The sequence below is a fragment of the Zalophus californianus genome, chromosome 7 (genome assembly GCF_009762305.2).
Source record: "Zalophus californianus isolate mZalCal1 chromosome 7, mZalCal1.pri.v2, whole genome shotgun sequence".
Taxonomy (NCBI): domain Eukaryota; kingdom Metazoa; phylum Chordata; class Mammalia; order Carnivora; family Otariidae; genus Zalophus; species Zalophus californianus.
In genome coordinates this window covers 19,254,407-19,276,468 of record NC_045601.1, presented here as the reverse complement: position 1 = coordinate 19,276,468, position 22,062 = coordinate 19,254,407, and the positions used below count along the sequence as shown (strand labels likewise).

Sequence of the window (22,062 nt, the reverse complement as noted above, 5' to 3'; positions counted from 1 at the left end):
CAGCACAGGTGTTATTACTGCCAGCTTCTTTGCATACGTGTCTCTGAGAGTGGCCTCATTTCTCAAATGTAGCAGCTACATCATGGCAAAGAAACTATATGAAAAGTGAAACTCATTCAGTCTTCCAGATGTTCTTGTTAACATGACACCAAACAATGGAATGATTGATTGATTGACTGAACCTCCCCTTTGTATTTGAATTTTTGTGCATTGTGTCTCACAGATTTAAATTTATTTTTTTAAGGTTTTATTTATTTATTTGACAGAGAGAGAGAGAGCACAAGCAGGGGGAGGGGCAGGCAGAAGGAGAAACAGGCTCCCCGCTGAGCAAGGAGCCCGATGCAGGACTCGATCCCAGGACGGTGGGAACATGGCCTGAGCCTAAGCAGACACTCAATGACTGAGCCACTCGGGCACCCCTCACAGATTTAAATTTAATCCAACAGTTGTACCATCAGCATTTCTGTGAATTTGAGGTTGTCGATATATATTGAAATAGTAGCACACGTCTCTGTCACAATTTGGTTAGATGCTTCTTGAGAGCATAAAGATCACGATTGAATGAAAAGCTGTTTTTCTTAGTTTCTGAGTAAACTGGGATGTCTTTTTGGGTTAAGGTCTTTACCACTGATCAGGCAACTCAAACAAGAAACTGATTCATCCTTGTTACCTCTTTTTGCCACACTTCCTTGAGTGCTTTTAGGTCCCATCCCCATTTTAATTGTCCCACTTTAAAATCTCAGGATCTTTACCTTGGATTTTTCTTTGGTTTTATAATTTTAAAAGGCAGGTCATTGGGACGTTTAAAAGTACGGCCTCTGCAGTCAGACCAGTGGGTTCAAACCTGATCCCACCACTGACTTGCTATGTAACCTGTATAGCTTCCTCATCTATAAAATGGAGTTCATAATGAGACCTACCTTTTGGCATTGTCTTGAGTAGTTAATACGTAGAAAACACTTAGGACCTACCCAGCACGAGCACATTTAATGCCATGCAAGTGTTAGCCATCCATTCCTCCTCTTTTGTTGTCATCTTCCTCCCGAATGGAATTATCTTTCCAAAATAAATGCCATCATGCTCTTCAGCTCAGAAACCTGAAGCCTCCTCCCTGTGAACAGTGCCATTCAAAGCTTTCACCTCCTTGTCCCCGAGTGAGATTCCAGCCTTCTCCTGGTACATGCCCTGGTGCTTCAGCCACATCCAGCTTTGCCATATTTTACACACCTGTGTACTTCAGGTCTCCTAGCTTTGCTCACATCATTCTCTTTGATTAAAACACCCTTTCTTATAGTCAACCCAGTCGTAGTCTATGCTTCTTTCAAGGTCCCGTTCAAATGGCAAGTTCTTACGGAAATCTTCCCTGAAACAATGTAAGCAGAAGGAGTCATTCCTACGTGTGTGTCCCTCTACATGTCTGACACCAGTGTATGACTCATCACATTATCAGATATTACCCTGACTTGCTTATGAAACTGTTTTCATTTTTTTAGGATGAGAGGGGCAGAGGGAGAGAGAGAATCTTAAGCAGGCTCCATGCTCAGCACAGAGCCCTATGTGAGGCTCGATCTCATGACCCTAAGATCATGACCTGAGCCAAAATCAAGAGTTGGACGCTTAACTGACTGAGCCACCCAGGCGCCCCTATGAAACAGTTTTCACCCTGAGGTTTGTGTTCCTTGAAGAGAAGGAGCATGTCTTAACGATCTTTATATATGGACAGTCTAGCATGCTGCTTACAAATTCTAGGAGCCAAATAAATAAGTGGGCATCTGTTAAGTGAATAATAACCCCTTATCAGAAATTCACTTCTCTCTTTCACAAGATTCCAAGTGGAATCCTAATTCCTTCAAAAACCTTCCCATCAAAAAACAAAAATAAAAAAACAAAAAACCCAAAAAACTTCCAATCTGCCTCAACTCAAATGATATCCCCCACTCTGAACCCTCCGACTATCCATTCGATCTGCCATTCATCTGCCATTTATAATATATTGCATTGTGATTTGGGTTTCTTTTTTTCATGTCTCTATAACTCAGATGTCAGTCAGAGCCTTTCTACCCATTAAGATCTATCTTGGTGTGTCCCAAACCCCTTTCCTGCCAGTCCTTAACACACCACAAGATTCTGGCGAATTGCTGGGGGGTGGCTTTTATGCTTATATTCATCTTTGGCTCTGAACCCCTTCTTCTGTGCAATAAATCCAGTGTGTGGATCATTTTCCTCTCCTATCCTTGCTGTTCCTATTCTGCCCTTGGTCAATCCAGATGTGGAAATCAGCTCCTTTCCCTGATGTCTGCAAAATAAAACCAACCAATGATAGGCAAATAAATCCCACTCATATAAGATTTTATATAAATAACAGACTTACTCAAAAGTTTGAACAGAGGAAATGTTATCACAAATACAGAAATATAACTATCTAGTCAGTTGCTGTTTTGCACCTTATTCTTTCAGAAATGTGTGTGTGTGCATGTGTGCAATGGCACAGGGATGTATATATCCTATGTACATATACTCTACAAGGAGTGGGCATACCTATCTTCACCAATCTGCACTCAACAATCCTTACTGAATAAGTGGGGAAACCTAGTAGGTTCTACATCACAATAGTCCAAAAAAGGCAACTCACTCTCCTGTCAGCCTCAATCCCTTCCCCCTCCCTTCTGGAACACCTTCTAGAAACTATGTTTTCATTCTGTTTGGTAGAACAATTCGGTTCCCGCCAGTCCCCTACTCTCAAAATCAGCATCAGGCCTACATGAGTATGGGCAAATCTATTAAGGTCCTCAGCCAAATAAAATGGCCTCTCATTTAATAGAACGTATTCTCCTTAGAAAACTGTTGTTTTAACCCAAAATTTGTTTTTCCTCCTTACACATGTATGTTTTATGGTGCTAATTAGATTTTAAGTTCCTTAAAGACTGAGATAATCTTATGCTACTTTGATCTGTCAAAATATGTATTGTATCTTTAAAATTAGTCATTCATCCATTCAATAAATATGTATTGAGCAGCTATTTCATATAAGGTGTTACAATATAAGTAATCCCCATTCTTGCCCTCAAGATGCTCCTCGGAGGACCAGGTAGGTAGCTATATGAACAAAGAGTAGCAATACAGTGTGGAAACTACCCTGAAATTTGCAGTGCAAGCTCGATTTTGGAGAACTACAGAACAGGAAGGCTCCTCAGAGTTCTCAACCTTGTCTCCAACATTTCTGCAGGCCGTTATAGTCTCCAAAGTAGAACGCAATTCTCCACAATGGAGATTCCTACTTACTGCGAAAGCAAGAGGGGAGAACCCTCATGCCCCTTGGAAGGACAGAGCAGAACAGGAGTGGGGTGGTACAAAAAGGCCTATAAACATCTGTGCTCAGGGAGCATGCCCTGGGGGAGTCACCGATATAAAACTTTTAAGAAACAAATGAGAACGCAATTTTTCAAAAACATGTTAATTCCATAAAGTGAGCATGCCTGCTTTAAAGTATGAAGCCCTTAAGCTATATTATACATGGATACTGAAGAATTGAAAGAAGTGAAGAATTGAAACAATTTTCTGAGCAGTTATTAGAGGACTTTTCTCTGCTGTATCCAGTAGAGAAGAGGAGAAAATAATGGGAATGTATGCAATCAGTACACTTGCATTGATGGAGGCATTCATTCACTGGGGCACTTAGCATGACTCAGTTCTATGGGCATCTTCTGACTGCCTTCTGCACACAAAAATTTAAGTTCTGTGTGTCTAGTTACCCTTATCCAGTAAGGGTAGATCCGGGCCTGTCTGTCTAAGTGCCAGCAACTAGTGAATATATCTGCATAGCAATCCCTGTGACATTTGCTTAACTCACTAGCACAAAGGCATAAACAACTTGCTGCAGGTCTGTTTGTAATGGCAGTATAATGAGGTCTCCAGAGTCCTGAGCTGAAAATAACTTGAGATTTCTCTGTGAGAATATACTTTAGTTGCTGTGAATTGGTTTTGCTTTATGCAATGCTCAGAATGAGAAGAAAAAAATCATTTCATAGCGGTTTTTTTTTCCAAATGGGAATACAGTCTCAGCTATTTTTAGATCATTGTTCTAAATCCTAAAGACTGTTTTATTATGTCTTTTTCAAATACAACTAGGCATATGTTGCAAGTTATTTGTTAAGTCCTTTCTAAAAAAAAAAAAAAGCAATAAGCATATAATCTCCAGAGAACAATTTACTTTCAGATTGAAATCACCTGATAAAACCACCCAGCTCAGTGAAGTAGAAGTTTGTTTCCTTTTAGATCGTGCTCCTCTGCTTTATGAAGTAGAGATCAACGCAGAGGCTAGAGAGGAAATCACAATTCAAACCCAGACCACTATTTGCATATTAAAAGAGGGAACAAGATACAGACAGAAACAAGGAAGAAATTTTCCTTGATAGAATCCAACAGATCTTCTGTACTCCTGGATGTTTATCTCTGCCCGTGGCCACGGAAGCCTTCTTTGGGTTTATAACCGGTCACCTACAAGGGCTAACTCAAAGAACAAGCACCAAGTTAAATTTAGTAAAACATATATTTATTGACAGTTACTAACTTATGCACACTCATTCTCATCGCCAAAAGGAATACTTAAGTTTTATTACAAATGTTAATAATTGCTTTAAAGTATGCAGCCCCTTCAGGCTATCTATTACATAGATAGGAAGTGAAGAATTAAAACAATTTTCTGAGCAACCCACTCATTAAAACACTTTTATCTGCTATCTCCAGCAGATAGGAGGAGAAAAAAATGAGGAAAAAAAAATGTTATCTTGCTGCTCCCTCTACTTGGAATCTTCTCTCCCCGCCCCCCAGAAATATGCATGACTTCCTTCCTCCTATCATTCAAATCTTTCCTCAGATGTCACCTTCCCAGTGAGGCCTTCCCCAAGCAGGGGAAAATTGTAACCCTCCCTCCGCCCCCAGGTCTATCAGTTTTCCATGATCTGTTTTTCTCCATAGCTAAGCATCTTCTAAAAGCTATGTAATGTACTTACCCACCGTATTGTATCTGTTTCCCTCCAACTGTACGTAGGCTCCATGAAAGCAGCAATTCCAGTTTCTTTCATTTTTCTGCTCTATCTGCAGGTACCCCGCTCATAGTACGTGCTCAAAAAATATGTGTACAATAAGTGATGTATAGAGTGTATACCTTAAAGTATATGGTCCCTTCAGGCGACGTTATACATGGCTACGGACACGAAGAATTGAAATGATTTTCTGAGCAGCCAGGTCATTAGTCCTTTGATCTGCTGTATCCAGGAGAAAGGAGGCGGGAGAAAAATGGGAATGTATATAATCAGTGCACCTGAATCGATGGAAATCATTCACTATGGCACTTAGAAGGGCTCAGCTCTCTGGGCATCTGACTCCCTCCTGCACACAGAACTTTAACTACTATATGTCTAGCGACGCTGACCCGTGAATTCCTGTGAACTGCCCTATAGGACAACATACCTTTATACTATAAAAGATCGTGTAGTTAATGAGATTTTCAGAATAAGTTGGCAGACTGAAGCTATCATAAATTTTCTCCCACCACGACTAAATAAATTTACAAATTTTAAGTACAACAAGACATAAAAAACTAAACCAGTAGCAATCAAACATAAGAAGAGACACAACCTTATGCCTACTCTGTGACAAGCATAAGCTAAAGAGGGGGAGGAGACGGAGAAGAGATTATTCCAGGAACTCGTATAGCTACTAATAGTGAAGGAAAAAAAGGAAGAGGAAGAGAGAAGACAAAATTATATAAATATATAGGAAAAATTATATATATATGTATATAACATATATATGAAAAGAATACTTCCAATGTAGGAAGAAGACAAAAGGTATAGAAAATACAAAGAAAGAAAACATAAAAATCTAGCTGTGTTCCCCCAGAATCAGGAAAAAAAAAAAATCTCCAGAGTTCATTATCTATTTTGTGTCTTGTTTTTTTTCCAGCTCAGAACAAAGCCGTAAGGAGAAGGCAGGCTATTCACAATGACCTAGGGCTAATTATATCCAACAAAATATATGCATCTAGCAAAACAGAACACCAAAAACAAAACAAAACAAAAAAAGGATATGAACAGAAGAGACTTAAAACAAGCTCCTTTGAAAGTGCTAAAGTCCCAGGGTGATGAAGGCACAAAGAACCCCAGGTGTTGAACCCCTCCTTCCCAGCAGGTGATGAGGTTATAGGTCCAGCCCGCAAGTTTTATCTTAGTTTGGGTCAAATGAACAGGACGAAGAAGCCGGGAAGAAGTTGGGAAGAAGCAGGTGAAGAAAGTACCGCTTATCTCTATGTAAGGAATAGTTTCCAGGATTCACCCTACTTTGGGTCTCTCTGCGGGCTTCAGATATGATCTCACATCATTCTAGTAAACCCTGGGCAAGGCTCTGGACCAAACTGGAGTGGTGAAAGCAGAAACCAGTCTCACAAAAATGTGGCTTTCCAGAATCCAAAATGAGCTGTCCTCCTCTCCCCTGTCCCTCCTACCCAGAAAAAGAAGCACAATACACATTACCCAGCCCCCATGAAAAGCTCTAAAAGATACAAACCAGTCTCAAATATGATGTGAAAGGGGTTAAAGAGATCTCACTACCACATTAGAGAAAACTGAGGGTCTTAAACACTAAAGACAGCTAACGTTTATTGTTTACTGTGTGGAAGGAGCTAAGTACTTTACATCTATTACGTCACTGAATCCATAAAACAACCCAATAAGGTAGATACTACTATCGGTACACAATTCCATCTTCAAAACCCCTAAAGCCAAATGTGTCTCGAAATTCAGATTTTTTTTTTCAGATTTCAGAAAGGGAATAAGGTATATATGCCATCAAAGACATAAAATCCACAGGCCCTACAGAAGCACTCTGTATTCAAACATGTTAATATTGATCAAATCTATGAATATGCACACTAATTGGAAAAAATGAATTCTATAAGTAGCTCATATCAATTCAAATCAGGCCAAGTTTTGCCCCCAAATAAATCTGTGCCAAATGTACAAAAACTTAGAGTCGTCGGAGCCTTTTGCGCTATGGATTTGTAGGTAAGAGACCCGGACTTGTAGCAGTGGCCCTGAACAAGGAGGCTAATGCAGAAGAAGGTTCAGGTCACAAGTTCTCCTCAGTCAAACAGGCAAAAGTAATGGAACCTAGATAAAGACCCAGACTCCAGGGTCTAAAAGCTTAGCTCCCCGTTGATGGAGTCACCAGGGCACATCCATTCACTCAGCAGATATTTATTAAACAACTACTAAACTATAGGAGCCAGGGATATAGCAATGAACAAGATGGGCATAGTCCCATCCTCATGGAGCTTACAGTTTAGGGGGGACAATAAGCAAATATGTAGGGTGCCAGGTAGTGGTAAGTGCTAGAGGTGCGCCCAGTGTCTGCCTTTCAGATCTGGTCCTCCCTATCCCCTTGTAAAACAGTAACCCAATTTCCCTTTGGTAATAGGGATCAGGCATCATGGCTTCACTGCTTCAGTGCCTTGGAGGGCCTGAAATGGCCGTGGCGGGGGTGGGGGTGGGGGTGGGGGTGGGGGTGGGGGTGGGGGTGGGATTCTCTCTAATTTACTGCAACAAGACTGTGTGACCTAATGGAAACACCCATCCCTTAGGCAATAGGACTCCCAACTCACCAAGCCAATGTTGCAAAAGTAGGAGGCAGAAATTCTAGATTATCAGGTGCAATCAGGAGAAGAGTCACTCACAACTCCAATTCTCACTCCCCAGATTATATGTTCTGACCGTAAGGGGATGGCACAAACAACACTGATGTGCAGTTGGGATTCCTTTGTGCAAGGGAGCACTAAAACATCACAAAGCACGGCCTTCAAGCTGACTCTATAGCTCAACTTTTACACTTTTCTATCGGTTCTGCTGTTCTATCAGTCCACCAGCTTTTAGACCACGAATAAGTGGACGACCAATGAATCCCATGGGCCTGAGCTCATCTCCATACTTCTTTCACTACGAAATGAGTTTCTTGGTCAAAGATGATGTAAAGAACACCATGGCATTTTGCGGGTCTCTCAGTAAATGGTAGTACTAACAGAAGAAATGTGGGAAGGGAAGGCAAATCTGTAATCAGAACACTAGTCCTGTAAGGATAGCCTCAGTCGACATATTCAATTTATCACTGGGTGGCTCGCTGGTTCCTCTGAAAAATGAAGCCATCCTGGGGGCAATGTGTTGGCCTGTGCTGTAGGTAGATAGGTTGGACACTCAATAGTCTGATTAGCCTTGATAAGGGAGAGTCTATGCTGTTAAGTCTATGTATAACTTCCATCCCTGATGCCATGCCCACTTTGTAAATGAGTCTTTTGAGCAAGCACATGGCTGGTAAAAAGAGGCTGACATCTACAGCACAGGTCATCTTGCCCCCTCATTAGTGAGAGCCTACACTGGATGGGCATTCAATTTTTCTAAGGCCTTCTTGTCACCAAACCTGCTATTTTTCTAAGAACTTGATCTTTTGACTAACGTGCTAGCAGGCCTGGGACTTCATGCGGATCCATACTTTAGGCCATCTTTCTAAGGACAGAAGACCACCAGAGGGACTGCTTAAGTTCTGCCCATTAGGAAGCTCCCCTGCACCAGTGACCATGGAGACATTCCTAACTAAGTCGGTAGAAATATTTTAACTCCTTGCTACCAGCTGGTGCCAGCCAATTGTACACACTCACATGTAAACCAGGCTTTCAATTTTTCCTCTCCTGTTTGTGGGTCATGGGTAACTCTCCATGAGGCCATAAATGTGAGGTGAAGGAAAGGTGGTGAAGGAGAAACTGATACCGTGAGAGTCTGAGCCACATTTTCATCAAATTTACTAGCACCCTCTGGACCTGCTCAGACCCAGACCCACTTTTAATTAAGGATGGACTGCTGTCAGTTTATGATATGGAAGATCAGAGAACACCAGACAATGATGAGTTTCTCAGATCTCAGAGTCACTTGGTGTCTCATGGTCAGCTATTCCGTCTTTTTGAGGACCCCATAGCAAAACAAGAGCTACTTCTCACACAGAGAACCTTGGCAATAGAAAAGTCCAGAGTTTACTCTGAAATCCTAGGATGTGAAAGCCAATACACAGTGATCCTCCTACTGAGACTTACTGCAGGCCATAAACACAGCAAGACTCATTAGGTCCAAGTGTAAGGCAGCTCGCACCACAGTGTGAAACTTCTACAGAGCTTTCTTGGGGTATCCTCTCTTTTGCACTCTCCGTTGTGCTCTTTTTAGTTTACTATTTTGGCTTGGTGAGGGTTCTTGGAGGGAGAATAGAAACTAAGTTAAATGATAACAACACAATCAGCCAAATTTTGAATAAATGAAATTCTACAAGACTAATGACCCAGCTTCTTCACCAAATATCATAGAAAGTACAGAAGGGGAACTGTTTTAGATAAAAAAAGCTTGAGATATACCAGGAATTTATTTAAGTACTGTTTCAACTAACTCACCTGAGAAAGCCATTTTTTAATACAATTGAGGGAATTCAAACATGGCTGTATAGTAGATAATACTAAGGAATTATTGTTATTTTTTTAAATGTGATAACGATATTGTGGTTACATTAAAAAATACTGGGACTCCTGGATGGCTCAAGTGAAAGAGCATGCAACTCTTGATCTCGGGGCTGTGAGTTTGAGCTCCACACTGGGTGTACAGGTTACTAAAAACAATAATAACAATAATAATGATAAAATAATAAAAAGAAAAAGTCCTTATCTGTTAGAGGTACATAGTAAAGTATTTCTAGATAATGTGATGTGATGTCTGGAATTTTTTTAGAAATCTCCCAGGAGCGGGGGAATGTGTTAGTATGGTTAGATAAAACAATATAGACAAAATATTGATAATTGTTAAACTGAAGAATGACTACATTATTATAACCATTCTATATGCCTCTATTTGAAATTTTTTCATGATGGGTTTCAAGTTTTTTCATAATAGTAACTTGTTTAAAAATGATTCCATCCACCTAACTCCATAAGCCCCCACACCGACTTGTAAGTAGGTTACAATGGCATAATGGGTATTTAGTGATCAGCCTCAACCCAGAGTATCTTATATGGAAGGTCTGGAAAATGCCCTTTCCCCAGTGCACAATCACTCTATAAATGGCCTGGGGGAAACACTTCAAGAAAGATTTACAGTTTACATTTGTGGCTATGTCACTTTCCACAGGATACTAAATGGGGACCCAGCTTCTCCTCAGTTATCCCTCCAGTTCTGAACTGCCTTAAGTCTAGACTTGATGAGAGCCTGTGAATTCTCATTATGGAGTGTCTAATCTTGTTTATGCCACAAGGTTATATAGCTCAGTCAATATCTTCATAGAATACACATTCATTTTACACCTATAGGCCCATGGATCAATTCACCACCACCACAGATTCCAGAAGGTCAAAGCAGTTGGCCACTCTGACCCTGCCTATGACGGAAATTATGCCTACTTTGTCTCTCTAAAAGTTAAGCACCACCACCTGACCCTTTGCCTAGCCAGGCTCTCATTACTAGGATCCCAATTTAATTGTGACACTTGAAACTATTATCTCCAGGATATGGAACACAATTCAGCAAACTTTCTCTGTAAAGAGACAAATTGTAAATAGTGTTTAGCTGTGTCATGACTTCTTACCTTGTAGCACAAAACCACCTGTAGCCTAAAGGGCATGGCGGCACCCCAATAAAGCTTTCTTGATGGATATTGAAATTTGAATTTTATATAATTTCCAAGTGACATAAAATACTTTCCTTTCCAACCCTGTAGAAACATAAAAACCATTCTTTGCTTGCATGTTGTACAAAAGCTGGTAGTGGGCCATTGGCCTGCAAGTCAAAACTTGGAAATCCCTGATCTCAGCCCTTAAAATCTATTCTCTCGTGTACTAGTTCCTGGGTTTGGACCCATCTAAAAGTAATGAAAAGCACCTGTAGTTCCTTTGGTCTATCTTCTATACCCTCTGTCCCTCAAGTGAATGTACAATTCTCTCCTGTGCCATGCTGTGATTTAACTCTGCGTCTGAGCCTGGAGGCCTTATGGGTAGGTCTAGAAGAATTGACACTCCCCCGGTAAGGCAACAGCTTCAGGAAATATCATTGCAAGGCCTCAGGGAGAGAAAAGGGTGACTTCCTGAGACAGGGGAGGAAGAACTATTTGCAATAGCAAGGGACATTCAGGAAGATTTGGGGATTCAAATCATGTCCGCAGCAAATGTTCCTATCTCAGCATCTCTTCTTTCCCAACCAGTGTTCTGACCTTAGCAAAAGAGTCTCAGGCTTAACCAGAGTTGTAATTCTGCGACCAAACAATTCAATTTTAGGTCTAATCCTTATTCAGGTCTGCTCTGCAGCTATAGGCGAGAAGGGATTCTTTTAAGGCCTCCATAGAACCTTTCTGGTTCCTCACTTTTGTCTTGAATTGAAGGTAAAGCGATCTATTTTTATACAAGCTCTCTGGCACAGTCAGAAGCAGGCCTCGCTGCCTGCAATGTCTGTCATCATCCTTGTCATAATATCAGGGAGTACAACAGCCTGGTTGTCTTCCAAAGCCTTGCCCTCGCTGGCTCGCCAGCTCACACCACTACAAGAGTAATTGTGATCATGATGCCGTGGCATGCCACCCATTGCATGTGGCCTGTGGTCCTGGGTATGGAGGTCAACCAGGAAATGGCTGTTAGCAAGCCAGTCCGAGAGTTCTATCTCCAGGGCCATTCTTCCTAAGGACTGTATGAGTCAGGATCCTGGCAGGTAACACAGTTCACCCCAGACACTTCAGATGAAGAGAATAATAGAGCAACTGCTCAGAAAGGTCAAGCAAAGAACAAGTTGAAGGTTAGTTAATGGTTAAAGGTTAACCTCGGTCAAGGTTAAACAAAGAACAAGGTCTGGCAAGATAGACAGAAAACAGAGTGGTAGAATACCATTCCCACCCTCAGGACTGAGGAGTAAGAGAAGGAAGCAGTGTTGTCAGAGTCCAGGGAGAACTGGAGCCAAAGGGAGGGGCGACCTTCAGGGACCGTCCTCACAAGGGGTGCAGTAGGGAGAAAGCGAGGAAAAAATACCCACCTCGCCCTTCCCCACCCCTGCCACCTGATTTCCTGCAGCCCTTCCCCTTGGCCCAGTCTTGCTGGAAGCCAGCGATCAGGCAGCTCAGATGATGTGGAGAGCAAGAGTCAGCCTCCTGGGGTACAGAATGAGACAGAGCAGGGGGGTTAGGCAGGGGGGCCAACAAATAGAATAAAGAGCACATATGGGGGGGTCCCTCTTTTAAGGAGGAAGCTGAGCAGTTACTTGCTCAGGGTCACATAGTGAGTGGCAAAGCCAGAATTCAAAACTAAGAGGTCCACCTACAGACCCTCAACAAGTTCAGTACAGAGCCGCACATAGGTATTTCAATACTGGAGAACTAGGGGAGAGAAAAGTTGCAAGAGCTTCTTTAAGAAGAGGAAACTGTGTGGTAGCCAAATAAGAGAGGACTACAGAATCCATGACAAAGGCATTAGTGATGAGCCGTAAATAAATAAATGGATGGGAGAATGGTTATGGAGGAAAATGTTATGAATATGATCAATTTAACAAGAGTAAGACAAACAAAACGTGGAGGTAGTGGCAGAAGGTAGCTTAAGCACCATGATTTCATCTTTCTTTGTGGGTAATCAACAGCAACAAAGTTAATGAGTAAGAAATAAAATTTTAGTCTGTTTTTTTGAGTATGAATATAATCCTATTTTTCGAATGTTATACACATTTTTTATCTGTGTCTCCCCAGTTTGTCATGGGTCCAAAAACAGAGAGTTAATGTTACCATCATTGTGTTTCTGCCCATTTCTGAACATATCTGTCCATTTCTGTCCAAATGCCTTTCTGTTACATTTCCTGATTTCTATGCATGATATACCTTGATGCTGCAGTAAAGAAAAATTTGAGCAGTAAGACCATATTTATAGCGGAGCCCAGGCTTGAGGAGAACTGGGTTTCTTGAATAAAGGATGTAGCCGATATTTAAAAGATTAAAAAACACCAAGTTACAGTTTACCTGTCCATTATCCCCGTTGGTGGTAAGGAACAATTTTCCCTTGCATGAGTATCCTATCTGCAAGAATTACTGCCTATCTTCAGATATCAGAGATAACATTGCTCTCTCACAGAGTCAGCAACTTTTACAAGAAAGAGCCTCGAGGCTTTGTTTCTGGAGGCGACTCAAGCGTTCTTGGTTTTTCACATTTTATCTCAGATGGAAAGTATTTCTTTCTCTGAGGGTGGCATAGAGCGTATGTATCGTATAGCAGTGGCCTCCGAGTATCAGCTTCTGTTTCTCATTTTGGTATTGATTAAAACGGTCCCATCCCTTTGTGGATTTTTACCCTTTATTATTCTTAAAATACACTTCCTTGTCTCATTCAACACTTTTGCCCCGATGGGCTGATGTTAATATCATAACTCCGTCTTTTTTTTCCTTAGCATTTACTTCTGATTCCCTTGTCTACCTTTTTAACTTTTCTGAGCTGTTTTGAGTGTGTCCTCTGTGTTAGAGCTCTTGGTCTGATTCTTCAGCCAACCCGAAAATCGGTTTATGACAGGTGATTATCGCAATGTAGCTGCATTTCTGCTACATATAGGAAATATGTAGGAAATGTCATAGTTCATTTCCAAAGATTTTGAAATTTGTATTGTAGTTTCCTTTCTAATCTGTGTAATTTAGAAGTGATTTTTTGGTTTCCAAACATATTTTTTAAAGCTCTCTTCTCTTATTTCTAATCTAATTGCAATATGTTAAGAGATTCTAGTCTCTGTGATATCAGTTTTTTTAAACTTTATAGAGATTTCTTTGCACCATAACTTGATTGGTGGTCAGTGTTTGTAAATGTTCAATAAGAATGTATATTCTTTAATACTGGGAGCAAGATTTTATTTAAATATGTATATACTCATCTATATGGATCAACCTTGTCAATTGTGTTGTTCAGATTTTCTAATCCTCATTCATTGTTGGCATGCTTAATTTGTTCCTAATTGAGGTATGCATAAATAATCCAGTATGATTGTCAATTTGTCAGTATCCACTTTTATTAATTTATCTTTTTGTATGAAATGTCTACAGTAGCCCAAATCTGGAAACAACCTCAATGTTCATCAACAGGCAAATAGTTAAATAAATCGTGGTATAGCCATCAATGGTACACCAATCAGTGATAAATAGTAACAAACCATTGATATTAATAAAGCAACATGAATGATTCTCAAAGACATGTTGAGAAAAAAAAGCCATAAACACAAGAAGAAATACTACATAATTCCATTTACATCAATTTCAAGATTATAATTTGTGAATGGAGATCAACACAGTAGTTGCCTACAGGGTGGGGAGAGTAGGAATTGCCCAGAAGGAAGCACAAGGGAAATCTAGGGAGTGATAGACACATTCTATATCTTGATTGGGGTGTTGATTATATGAATTTCTGTATTTCCAAAACCAATATCTCCTTTTAAATCGATTCATACATTATGTTGCCCATGCCTATGTTGTTAGATGTGTACAAGTTCATAAGTCTACCTTCTTGATGGAACGTCTGTTTTATCATCATTTCACATCATTCTGTTTAACTATTAATGGTCTTGCCTTAAATTTTGTTTTTTCTTATATTATTATTGCTATACCAGCTTTCATCAGATTGGTAGTTTCTTACTGTAGCTCTTTATATAGTTTTGTTTTAGGTACAGCTCATAAATAATAAATAACAGTACTTTTAAAAATCCATTAGACTTTGGGTGTATTTGCACCTTTTGTAAATACTGATGTATTTAAACTTACATGTGACATTTTATTTAGTGTTTTCATTTTACTATCTTTTTTCCCTTTTTAAAATCTTCTTTCCTGCCTTCCATTGCATATGTAATATTTTTATTTTCCTCATTTTTCTTCTGTTAGTACAAAATCTATACATCATTCTCTATTTTCATTGCTATTACATTTTATCATGCAGACTTATCTATATTTTTTAAACAAAACAACAATTATTCAGTATTTCCATTCTCATCTTGACCATTCCTTAATTATCTAAAGAAAACCAAAGCAGTCCCCATTTTCTTGTCTTTAAGGGAGCTTTTACTTTTAAGAATAGTTATTCTTATATTAAATAGTTAAGTGAATCAACATTTTTTTTATCAGTTCCTGTGCTCATTGTGTTCTATAGCCCATGCCTAACTACTGGGTTCACTTTTCCTTAACATATCACTCTTGTTAATTTCTGTTGAGTTAGTGGCAGAATAAACTCTTTATTATATGTCTTTGTATGTCAGAAATATTTGCATTTGCCCCTCCTTTACCCACAGGAGTAGTGAGTCTGGCTGTGGTTCCCCATATGGTTCCCCATATGGAACTTTACTCAGCAAGGGCTGTAATCTCCACTGGGAACCAGGAGACCTGTGCCTTTCACCCTGCTCCCCGCTTTGTGCAATTCTGCCGGATGGCAATGTCTGTCTTCTTTATAATCCAGCTATGTCTCTTTGCTTTCTCCTCTTATGTATTACCTTTCATTGCAGTACATTTGATGGAGAAGGAGGTGTTTGAAACAGATTCACTCTTTTCTCCATTTCAAACTCTTGTTTGTTTTTTAATTATTTATTCTGAAGTTTGGTTTGTTAGAGTATAGCTTTTGGATAGAATGAGAAAATCAGGGGTGCCTGGGTGGCTCAGTTGCTAGGCATCTGTCTTTGGCTCAGGTCATGATCCTAGGGTCTCTGCTCAGTGGGGAATCTGCTTCTCCCTCTCCCTCTTCCTGCCACTCCCCCTGCTTGTGCTCTCTCTCTCTCTGTCAAATAAATAAATAAAATCTTAAAAAAAAAAAAGAATGAGAGAATTAAAAGTTTCTCTTCTGACATCAACACAGATTTTTTTTTTCCCCTAGTAAACTCTCACTATGTTAAATAATTAAAGAATCTATTGTGGAGGGGCGCCTGGGTGGCTCAGTAGTTAAGCGTCTGCCTTCGGCTCAGGTCATGATCCCAGGGTCCTAGGCTTGAGCCCTGCATCAGGCTCCCTGCTCTGCGGGAAGCCTGCTTCTCCCACTTCCCCTGCTTGTGTTCGCTCTCTCACTGTGTCTCTCTCTGTCAAATAAATAAATAAAATCTTTTTTAAAAAAAAAAAGAATCTATTGTGGAAATCAAGCATGTTATACTTTTTTTAAAACTATTAAATTCAAGTTCAGTCAAGGTTTATGGAAGTTTAGACTAGTGAGCTATTAATTCTGACCAGGATTAGAGAAGCATTCGCAGATTAAAGGACATTTGGTCTGTGTCCTAACAGATGAATAGGAGTTTGCTATACTAATAAATGATGAGATGTTCAGAGCAAAAAAGCAGGGGTCACAAAATTGCCCAGATACAGGTAGTCCTGCAGTGTGATTTCAAAATATAAGCCAATATCTCAAAACCAAGGGATGCCAATAAAAAGCAGGATTTCAGAAAAAATAAAATAAAAATTTTGGTAAAATGGAACTCAGCCCTCCAGCACTCCCATGGGGCTGGAGCTAAGTAGTTCTTCCCCTTTCAGAGAGCATGTAGAGTCTTCTTAGTCTTCTCTCCCTGTACCACCTCCTTGTCCTCTCTAGGCTCATGTGCAAGCCCTGCAGAAAGTCTGGAAGACTACAAAGGTGTACAATGCATTTGGAAAAGGTTTCCAAATGAGAGTAATGTGATCTGATCTTTGTTTCCATGAAGCAAGCCTAGTGGTGAAGGATGATGGGTGTGTGGGAGAGAGGGGGCAATTTGAAAGCAGAGAAACCAATCAGAAGGCTGTTGCAATAGTCTGGGAGAATGATGATAAAATGCAGAACTCACTCATTCGTAGCCACAGGACTGCGGCAAAGGATGCAGAATCAGAGAATTTTGAGAAGTAGAATCAAAAAGGCTTGGAAACAGATTGAATGCCAATTGTGAGAGAAAATGTGTCAGAGATGATTTAAATACTTCTAGCTTTGGGGACTGCATGTGGTCATCCACTAAGACACAGAACTCAGAAGAAAGTAAAAGTTTTCAGTGGATAAATTATTGTGTTTTTTGTCCATGCGTGGGTGACCTCTTTGAATCAGAGGCTGGGTCTTATTTATCTCTGTGTCCCTGGCTTCTAGCACATCTACTGAAACGGGTTCAATAAATGATTGTTGAGTTGAACTCAATTAAGCTTATTGATTTTTAGGTGTTTGTGGGAAGGTCATACAGGTGGAAAAGTCCAGAAGTCAATTTGTCATTTTAGAGCTCGAAAGAAAAGTTCAAGTTGGAAATTAATTTGGGTATTGTCAACATAGTTATTTTCTTGACTGATTTCCACGAGTTGTATTGTGTTAAGGCGAAGTTATTGATAGTATATCTTGATAACAAGTTTACAATTTTGTTTATATGATTGCCACATGTGCTTAATATATTGTGATATTGAGGATCTATCAATATTTTCACCATTTTCTTCTGTGACTTCAGCTGTATATATAATCCATAAAATGTTTTTTTCACCAAAAGACATTTCTGATAGACATAAATTTAACTTATTATAGAGTCATCAGACAATGTCAAAGGAGCTCAAGTGATTTAAGTACAAATACAACAACTCTAACTTGACTAAGGTTTAAGTAGCAATTTCAGGAGAAAAAAGAACATTCAAAAATGTTAAAAGCACTGTTCTAAGCAAATAATGATTTTTCACTCAAAAGTAGTGTCTACACAGTATAAACCTTTTTTTAAAAAATGAAGTAGTCATTGTTTAAATTGTTAAGTTAGTTTTTAGCTTAAACTTGCTATGTTTAGGGAAAAAAGAAATATGGTCTGTATTTTTAAGTATGCCATTCACATCCTCTCCTGGGTTTATCTTTCCTTTAGAAAGCATGTAAGAAGAAAGAGAGGAAAGAAAGAAAGAAAGAAAGGAAGAAAGAAAGGAAGAAAGGAAGAAAGGAAGAAAGGAAGAAAGAAGAAAGGAAGGAAGGAAGGAAGGAAGGAAGGAAGGAAGGAAGGAGAAAGAAAGAAAGGAAGGAAGGAAGGAAGGAAGAGAAAGAAAGGAAGAAAGGAAGGAAAAGAAAAGAAAAGAAAGAGAAAGAAAGAAAGAAAAAGGAAAGAAAGAAAGAAAATATACACAGCTTCTTGCCCAGTTCCCTGTAGTGTTTGGTAATTCAATACTTAGAAGATCTCAAGGGATCCTGACCCCATAACTCTAGCATGTTCCCTGCCTGGAGACACAGAAGAGTTGTTACTTTGGTGACCATTCCAGAAGAAACCAGCACTACCCGGAGTGAAGCACAAAAACACAATGACATAAAAGAGAAGCAGGACAGCCACTCTGGGAAACAGTATGGAGGTTCCTCAAAAAGTTGAAAATAGAGTTACTGTATGACCCAGCAATTGCACTACTGGGTATTTACCCCAAAAATACAAATGTAGTGATCCGAAGGGGTACGTGCACCCCAATGTTTATAGCAGCAATGCCCACAATAGCCAAACTATGGAAAGAGCCAAGATGTCCATCAACAGATGAATGGGTAAAGAAGATGTGGTATATATATATACCATGGAATATTATGCAGCCATCAAAAAAATGAAATCTTGCCATTTGCAATGACATGGATGGAACTAGAGGGTATTTGCAACAACATGGATGGAACTGGAGGGTATTATGCTAAGCGAAATAAGTCAATCAGAGAAAGACATGTATCATATGATCTCATTGATATGAGGAATTCTTAATCTCAGGAAACAAACTGAGGGTTGCTGGAGTGGTGGGGAGTGGGAGGGATGGGGTAGCTGGGTGATAGACATTGGGGAGGGTATGTGCTACGGTGAGCGCTGTGAATTGTGTAAGACTGTTGAATCACAGACCTGTACCTCTGAAACAAATAATACATTATATGTTAAAAAAAAAAAAAAAGAAGTTAGTAGGAAGGGAAAAATGAAAGAGGGGAAATCAGAGGGGGAGATGAACCATGAGAGACTATGGACTCTGAAAAACAAACTGAGGGTTCTAGAGGGGAGGCGGGTGGGGGGATGGGTTAGCCTGGTGATGGGTATTAAAGAGGGCACATCTTGAATGGAGCACTGGGTTTTATACACAATGAATCATGGAACACTACATCAAAAACTAATGATGTAATGTATGGTGATTAGCATAACATAATAAAATAAAATTTTATAAAAAAGAGAAGCAGGAATTCACAGTGTGTGCTTTTCTGTTTCCTAACTTTTTCTTTTTACTTTTCATTGACAAGAGTACAGAATACCAAAAAAAAAAAAAGTGGACTATGATTTCCCCATGCACCTGTCACCCAGTTACAAAAGACTTCAACTTAGGGCTTTGCTTGTTGTATCTATTTTACCATCTGCTTCTTTCCTTCCCTATAACAACGGGAATATTTTGAAGCAAATCCTTGCTATTGTATTATTCCATCCATAAGTATGTCGGTATGCATCTAAAAAAGACAATAACTCTTTTTTAAACATAATCAAAATGTCATTATTCTTGCCCCCCAAAAGAAGGTGATATTCTCTAATATCACCAAATATCCACTGTTTGAATTTCTCTTACTGTACAATACACATATGTTTGGGTTTTTTATTTTTACCATTTGGATATGGATCCAAATAAGATCCACATATTGCATTTGTTTGTTGTGTCCTTTATCTCTTTTAATTGATAGGGCCCTCCTCTCTCATTTTTCTCCTGGCAATTCATTTGTTAAAGAAACCAGATCATTTATTCTTGCAGAGTTCATCATATTCTAAGATTTTGCTGACTATATCTGTATCGTGCCATTTAATATGTTCCTGAAATTGTAGTTAGATTTAGAAACATGATTTAATTCAAGTTCAGATCGGGGGTAGAATGTTTGTAGAGGTACATAAAATTCAGCTCTTTTTTAGAGATCTATGAATCAATGGCCATCAATGGACCAAATACCTAGATCCGTTGTTTCTGGAGGGATTTAAAATATGGTGATATTTTCTCATTCCTTTGCCATCTATTAGCTGACATGCTCCTATGAACAGAAATCTTCAATTCTATGGTTATCCTGAATACAACTCATTCACACAATAGAAATAAATGCTTGATTCATTCCTCTTATTTACTAGTTTTTAGATAATAGGTTGGTTCCCTCATAGACACCAACATTTAAAAAGTTAGTTTTCTAATATCATTTTGTACTCCTAAATTTTAAAGTGATGTGATTCAGCCGCTTCCAGTAATTGGAGCTCAAATTATCCTTTTTTGACACAATCCCAGTAATCTGTTGATTTCCTTACTTTTTGGTATAACAAGATAGATATCTAGTATATTTCCTACTCTAAACCAAGATTCAGACATTTCCCAAAGTACTCTCTCTGTTTTTAACAGCATATTATATTTAGGGACCAGAGTTTGGGAATATTCTGACTTTTAGTGCTATAAAGTATGAGAAATACCAACTACAGGGGCTGTATTTTACCTTGAACATGTTCCTTCCCACCAGAAGTCACTTACACCTGCCATTCCCTCTTGTCTGGAACACTCTTCTATCTTCTCTCCACACTTACCTTTCATCTTTCAGCTCAAACTTCACTGTCTGTTCTACACGGATGGATGTTTCTGTGACTTGTCCTGCATAACAGACCACCTGGCCTTGCACGTATCAAGCATGCTAAAAAGTGCTGTTTGTGATACTCATGCTATGTAAATGACCTTGGGAGCCTGGTTATTTGAAATATATTATCTGGTCTCCAGGCCAGAATGGGCCCTTCTGTTCTGGACGCCAAGAGTTATAAATCGTGCCTCACATCCCCTCCTGCTCCAGGCTGGGCTGGCTGCCTGGAGTGGAATCCTAGAGGGAAGGCAGACACACAAACTGCACATAGGCAAACAAATGTATAACTTCAAGCCCCATTATTTGCCCTATAAATATGGCCCTTATTGGGGATGGCCAGTGGGAAGTCTCACCTAAGGGGAAGGATGCTGCTCCTCCCAGGCCTCTCAATCAGACTCCAGCCTGGCTGTCTCCATGGGCTTCCCCAGCTGTTGAGGTTGGATGCTGTAAATCCCCGGGGTGATGTAACTTTGCCTTATTATCATTTATTGCCTACTATTACCTTCATTTATGTGTAGATTCCTTTCCTCTTCTGTTTCTATTAGGTTTCTAAAATAATAATAAAGTTTTTTTTCCTTTTCAAAACCAGAAACACAGCTGTTGTGAATCTTTTTCCTAAAACACTATCCAGGAAGGTTTTTCCAACTTCTTGACATGATCAATTTCTACTAATATATGCTCTCAAAGAGCACATGCCCTTGCATGTACTTAGCACTCTTGAAAACACTATTTGATGCATACCTAATTCCCATGCTAGACTATAATATCCAAGAGGGCAGGAACCATATTGCTTTTTGCTCATCATTGTGCCTTGAGCACCAAGTCAATGCCCGAGATAGACTAACACTCTGTAGTGGGCTGGTTAGTGTCTCTCTCCTTACCCCTTCAGAATTCATGCCCACAGGAAGCCTCAGATTGTAACCTTCTTTGGAAATAAGGTCTTTGCAGATGTACTTAGTCAAGATGAAATCTTAGGGGGTTAAGGTGGGCCCCAAATTCAATGACAGATGTCCTCATAAGAAGAGGAAAGAACACACAGACACAGGGAATAAGGCCATGTGAAGAAGTGAAGACAGGCACAGAGATTGGAACGGTGCAGCTGTAGGCTGAGGAGTGCAGAGGACGGCAGGGGGTCTACCAGGAGCTGGAAAAGGCAAGGAAGAATTTTTCCCTAGAGCCTCCAGAGGGATGATGACCCTACTGACAGCTGGATTGCAGACTCCCAGCCTCCAGTACTATGTGTGAGAGAAGAGATTTATATTATTTTAAACCACCCGATTTCTGGTATTTGTTATGGCAGCCCTAGGAAACAAATATGATGGACATTACATTTTAAAACTGCATTAGAAGTGTGATTGCTTTAAAAATCAGTGTGTCATGGAATATGATTAATCTAATTAATCAAATCACCCCAAATCTGGTATCCCAAATACAAA

General features: G+C 39.7%; 1 long non-coding RNA gene across 8 annotated transcripts in view; it reads right to left on the bottom strand.

The window, feature by feature from the left end:
- LOC113927345 overlaps positions 1 to 22,062 on the bottom strand; it is a 151,988-nt gene that overhangs the window by 108,538 nt on the left and 21,388 nt on the right. For 4 of the 8 annotated variants that reach the window (XR_003521590.2, XR_003521589.2, XR_003521591.2 and 1 more), the window contains exons 3-5: positions 5,013 to 5,267; positions 4,228 to 4,506; positions 921 to 1,363 (exon numbers count right to left, since the gene is read on the bottom strand). This is a non-coding gene — a long non-coding RNA (uncharacterized LOC113927345). The remainder of the gene's footprint in view (positions 1 to 920; positions 1,364 to 4,227; positions 4,507 to 5,012; positions 5,268 to 22,062) is intronic. The other 4 variants (XR_004820227.1, XR_003521592.2, XR_003521594.2 and 1 more) reach the window with 4 other exon arrangements.